Raw genomic sequence first — 6,128 nt, forward strand, 5'->3', positions numbered from 1 at the left:
ACAGTTTGCAAAGTCACTGGAAAAAAAAAAAAAAAAAGGCTGCTATTTCCTAAGATAGATGAGCCCACTCATCCTCTGTTTCTATATGAGAGTCCACAAGTAATTCTTCTCAACAGTATCTGCCATAAGGTGATCCTTCTGTGCCTGCTTATTCTAAGAAGTAGCTGGCAATTTCTCTTAAAAGAAAAGAAGAAAAGACATGCATTTATTCTCTGATAAAAAATTTTTCTGTTAGAGAACCCAATTAAAAAGCAGGTCTGTGCCTTGTACATCTTTTCTTCCTTCCATCATATCAAGCTCCATGAGTGGAGGTACAGAGATGTCTGACTCACAGCTGTGTCTCCTACATGCAACACATAGTAGGTGATTGTGGTAGGATGAATAATGGCCCCCAAAGATATTTAGGTCCTAATCTCCCCTGAACCTATGAATGTTACTTCATATGGCAAAGGGGACTTTGCAGATGTGATTAAGGATCTGGAGCTAAGGATTACCTGGGTGGGTCCTGTCATCCCAACTGTCCTTATAGGTGGCAGACAGAAGGAGATTTGACAGAGAAAAAGGCAATGTGTTCATTGAAACAAAATGCTATGCTGCTGACTTTGAAGATTGAGGAAGGGGCCACAAGTAAAGAGATGCAAGGAATGCAGCTCTGGACACTGGAAAAGGCAAGAAAACAGATTCTCCCCTAAGTCTCTGAAGGGAGAGTGACCATGCCAACACCCTGATTTCAGCCCAGTGAAATTGACTTCAGACTTCTGACTTCCAGAACGGCAAAAAAATAAAGGTATGTTTTTTAAGCTACCAAGTTGGTAGTAATTTGTTCCAGCAGTCATAGGAAACTAATAGAGTGTTCAATGAATGTGTTGGATAACTGAAGCAATGAACAGGAGGGATTCAGTAAACATTACATTAATTATAAGATGCCCAGGTTGGTCTAAAAATAGTGTGTGAAGAGAAAGACAGTAGATATATTGTATATTCTTTTTTAATATAGACCTGAAAAGGTTCTTGGGATGTGAAACAGCGTTCTTCAAATATATCCACAGAGTTAAAACTAATTACATTGACTTAACCAGGTGTTTTTATTTACCAAATCTCATTCTGGTTGTTTTGGTTGGTTTTGGTTTGTTGAGATTGCTCCATATGTTAGTTTTATGATGATTGGCTTTATTTGATTATGCATTTATTCAAAATTTGGGGTGGAGGTGACTTCTATAGACTACTTCAATTCATAAGAAATGTCTGTCTTCTAGGAGCTTGCCATCTACCAAGAGATATAGAGCTATACGCTGTCAGTAATTATATTAATTATCTACCTAACACTGCTTGGGTTACTTCAATAATATTTTATGGTCCATATGTTCAAAAGAGTTTGTGCTCCTATAAGGGAGGCTTTTTTTTCACTCACTTGTGTATTTTTATAGCACCTAGTTCAATGCATTTCATGTAGTAAGTCTTCAAATATATTTAATTGAATTATCTAGTGGCCAAAAATTCATCCTTTTTTGACTGAATAAGAAACAAAGCACTTTGTGTGTGTGTTTATTCATGTGTGTGGTAACTTGGTGGTAATATTTTTTTACTCCTGCTTCTTTCAGAATAAACTCTCTGAGTATGTTTAATCATCTTTTGAAATGAGAAAAGTGCAATAAAAGCAGAACTTATCAAATTGCCATTTATGATTTCACAGAGGAGAAAATACATATATATGCTGTAAAGTACTCTCAATGATATTTTATGATTCATTAGAAAAATATAATGTGCTTCCAAAAAGATGTATTAAAAACATAGCTTTATACATACATTTTAAGTGCTTTTATAGATTTAGAATGTGTTGCAAGATAGGAAGTATTTTCATTCTGCAACATTAACTTTTATATTCCCTGCAATTTGCTCATGAAAAGTACAGAAAGAGGTATCAAAAGAATGAGAAAGTATTGACTTCAAAAGTATTTTTCAGGTGGGTATCAGTGATATTTATTGCATTAAAAAAGGAAAATGAGGAAATTTTAGATTGGGTTTACCAAGGAATAGAAGATTTTGGCTTCTCTCAAACTTTTCTCCAAAATTTCTTTTGATTTTGATTTCTTCCTACATATATTCAAAGTCCCCACACAATTCCTCTTCCTACTTCTATCTCTGCCTCCTGACCTGAGATTTCTTTTCCCTCCAGCTTCTACTGTAAACAGCTCAGCGATAACCCCTACTTATACTCATCTGCAGGTCTGAATATGCTAACTGACTGGAGGTACCTGGCTTAGGCTCATTAACTCTCCCTTTGATTATATCAGGTTTGCATCTACTGGGGCTTTGTTGGGGTTATGGCCACTCAGGATTTTAGCATGTGGCTGGACAAGATTTCTCTTAGTAGAACAATCTCTTCTTCCACTCCAGACATGGGGTTGCTAGACTTTGCTCTGAAACAGCCAAGAATAGGCAAATGATTCTCATAAAGTCAGGACAAATTGATGCAAAGCTTTCCCAACTGTACCCAAATGAGTTTCCCTATTCTTCTGTACACTGATCCTAACTCTTGGTGGAGCTCCAGAAAACACTATAACCCCACTTCTACAAGAAAGCCCTAAAAAGAAATATGTTTCTAATTTTCATTCCAAGTTTTTAGAAAGGAGTATTTTGACCTCTTTAAAAATTCTCTGTCTGACTTAGCATCCAAAATACACGACTGAGTTGCCAGTGCAGAATACATTCTATTTTTGAAAGTGTTCTGTCAGTGTAGCCTGAGATGCCATTATCAGGAGGAAAGGAAAAGCACCAATTCTTCACATGAACCTTACTTTAAATTTCAAGAGAAAACTTCTGGTGAATGCAACACTGGGTGCACTAATCAATGTGGATAGCCCCCCTTGCCCCACACAGAGATGCTGAGTAAAATGTAATTGCAAACTGTTTGGTTTTAATATGCAACACAGCTGAAAGAGAGAACTTTAAGTGTCAAAAGCAAGGAGAGAATTTAAAGCCAAATAACAAAGGCAACAATATAAATAATAGCAACAACTCATTAAGTACAGACAGTTTTAGAAGAGGTACCAAAAAATATTCACATAAACAAGAAAAAAAGTCTCAGGCAAATATGACTAAATTTTAAGTGGATTGTAGGTACCTGTATTTCATATTTTAAAGTATATTTCAAAAGTAAATTTTAATGTAGATTTCAAAATATTTCAAGATTTTAAAAATCTAAGAAGAATCTAGGAGAGATTTGGGGATACCTGGTAAGCAAATGTAATTTTAAATAAATTCCCCATGAAAGGCTTCTCTCATAAAGTTTACCTACTCTTTGTGAAAGCTATTCTATTTTGTGAGTCCTCTATTGACTGTGGACTTAACTCACTGCATATTAGCTGTTATGTGTTCATGAAATATACCAAGGCCCCTTTTATGTTTTTATTTAAGTTACTTATGAACTAATACTATCAGAACTTGGGGTGGGAAGGGTAGTGGTGGTAGGAAGAGGCTGGAGAGTGGAATGGGAATCAGGGCAAGTGTAGGTAACATCATCAACTGTGGTACATGAAGTATCCAATTGCATGTGGACAGTTAGCTGTCCCATCAATTGACTCCTACAGAAAGGTTTGGGATTCAGAAATATGGACCTTTTATTCAAAATTGTATTTAAATATTTTCTGAGTGAATAATTAATATTCTACTGCTAATTCATCATAGACACCAAGAAAATCTACTAGGTCAAGAGGATATTCTCATAAAATCATGTGTGGCCCTCTAACACAGGGGTCCCCAACCCCCAGGCCACAGACCAGTACCAGTCCACAGCCTGTTAGGAGCTGGGCCGCACAGCAGGAAGTAAGCAGCAGGAGAGTGAGCGAAGCTTCATCTGTATTTATAGCTGCTCCCCATCACTCACATTACCACCTGAGCTCCGCCCCGTCAACATTATGGTGAGTTTTATAATTATTTCATTATATATTACAATGTAATAATAATAAAAATAAAGTGCACAATAAATATAATGTGCTTGAATCATCCCCAAACCATCCCCCCACTCCGGTCAGTGGAAAAATTGTCTTCCATGAAACTGGTCCCTGGTGCCAAAAAGGTTGGGGACCACTGCTCTAATGTGTCACATTAGAATACATGTGAGATTCAAAGAATGAATAATGACACTCAGTAGTCATAAAAGCAGTTTTGATTCCTGGAAAAGGTAAAGGCCATGGCATTAAAATAACTGATAATATCCAGTTTGGGCTAAGATGTGGAAATATGGACACTCTCATATATTATTGGTGGAAATGTTAGTTGAAAGAACCTTTTTGAAGGGCAAATTGGCTGCATCTGATAAAGTGGTATATCCACTCTTTGTGTGAGCTATTCTATGTTTAGCAATTTCTTCTACAAAATTACACCCATAATGAGCAAAGCTGTGCATATAAGTGAGCCCTTTTTGTAAATGACATGAAAAGGTGTCCATGTATATTTTTTAAGAAAAATCAAGTTGCAAAACTATGTAAATAGCTACAGAAATACATTTATATCTGTGTGTCATCCATCACTATCATATCAAATTATCACAAATTTAGTGTCTTGAACAACACAAATCTATTATCTGACAGTTCTGTAGAAGTCATACTTAAGTCTCTTTAGGCTAGGGTCAAAGTATCAGCAGGGCTGCCTTTCTTACTGGAGGCTCTAGGGGAGATTCCCTTTCCCTGCTTATTCAATTTGTTGGCAGAATTCAGTGCCTCATATTTGCATGACTGAGATCTGCATTTTCCTGCTATAAACTGAGGGCAGGGTCCAGTTTCTAGAGGCCATGGCATTATTAGGCTCATGGCCCCCTTCCTCCATCGTTGAAGCCAGCAATGGCAGGTCAAGTCCTTCTCATGTCGCATTCACCTGACTCACTTTTTCTTTTTCTATTGAAGTATAGTTGATTTATAAGATTGTGTTAGTTTCAGGTGTGCAGCAAAGTGATTCACTTATATACATATATATTTTTTCAGATTCTTTTCCATTATAGATTATTAAAATATATTGAATATAGTTCCCTGTGCTATACAGTAAACACTTATTGTTTATCTATTTTATATAGTGGTGTGTATCTGTTAATCTCACACTTCTAATTTACCCTCCTTCCTTTCCCCTTTGATAACCATAAGTTTATTTTCTATATCTGTGAGTCTGTTTCTGTTTTGTAATAAATTCATTCATATTATTTTTTAGATTCCACAGACCCACTTTTCAGCTTTCCTCTTCTACTTTTAAAGACTCATGAGATTGTATTGGGCCCAAATAAATAATTCAGGATAATCTTCCCATCTCAAGATCCTTAACCTTAATTGCATGTGCAAAATCCCTTTTGTCATGTAAGGTAACATAATCACATGTTCTGAGGAATAGGGTGTGGACATCATTGGGGGCTCTTTATTATGCCTACCCCAAAATCTATATGTACACTTATATATATATATATATATATATATATATATATATATATATATATATACACACACACACACACACACAAACACATATATATATACCTTTGTGTGTATATACATACATATGCACATACATACATATATACAAGCACAGGGGTGAGGAAAGAGAGAGATATAGAGAGAATAACATTGAAAATAATAAAAATATGTGTGCATGTAGAACAAATTTCTAGAAATAAACATACCAAATATTTTTAACAGTGGTTATTTCCGGGAATTGGAGTTTTAGTTTTTATGTATACTCTTAAGAATGGTTTGCATTTGAATAGTAAGCACACATTAATTTTGCACTTAAAAAAGTAAAAGAGCAATAAATTGATGAATGGGGCTTAAGACACGATTAAAATCACCAGCGCTATCTCCTAATATAAACACCTAGGGGAAAAAATCGTCTCTGAGTAAAATATTTGTTTCTTGAATTATTCATCAAAGTAAGTTGGCAGACACTTCACCCCAGGTGTTATATGCCATGAATTGAAGAAATTAAACTTTAAACTACTAATTGGCTGAATTGCTGCATAACTAAATAGACTAGCAATTTTTAACATAGAACAATCATATTAGTATCACTACTATAATAAAAACACTATTACACTGCATTGGTAATAACAGTGTAAATAATAAATTGTTTATATCTTAATGGTATAT

The sequence above is a fragment of the Lagenorhynchus albirostris genome, chromosome 12 (assembly GCF_949774975.1).
Source record: "Lagenorhynchus albirostris chromosome 12, mLagAlb1.1, whole genome shotgun sequence".
In the NCBI taxonomy this organism is placed as follows: Eukaryota; Metazoa; Chordata; class Mammalia; order Artiodactyla; family Delphinidae; genus Lagenorhynchus; species Lagenorhynchus albirostris.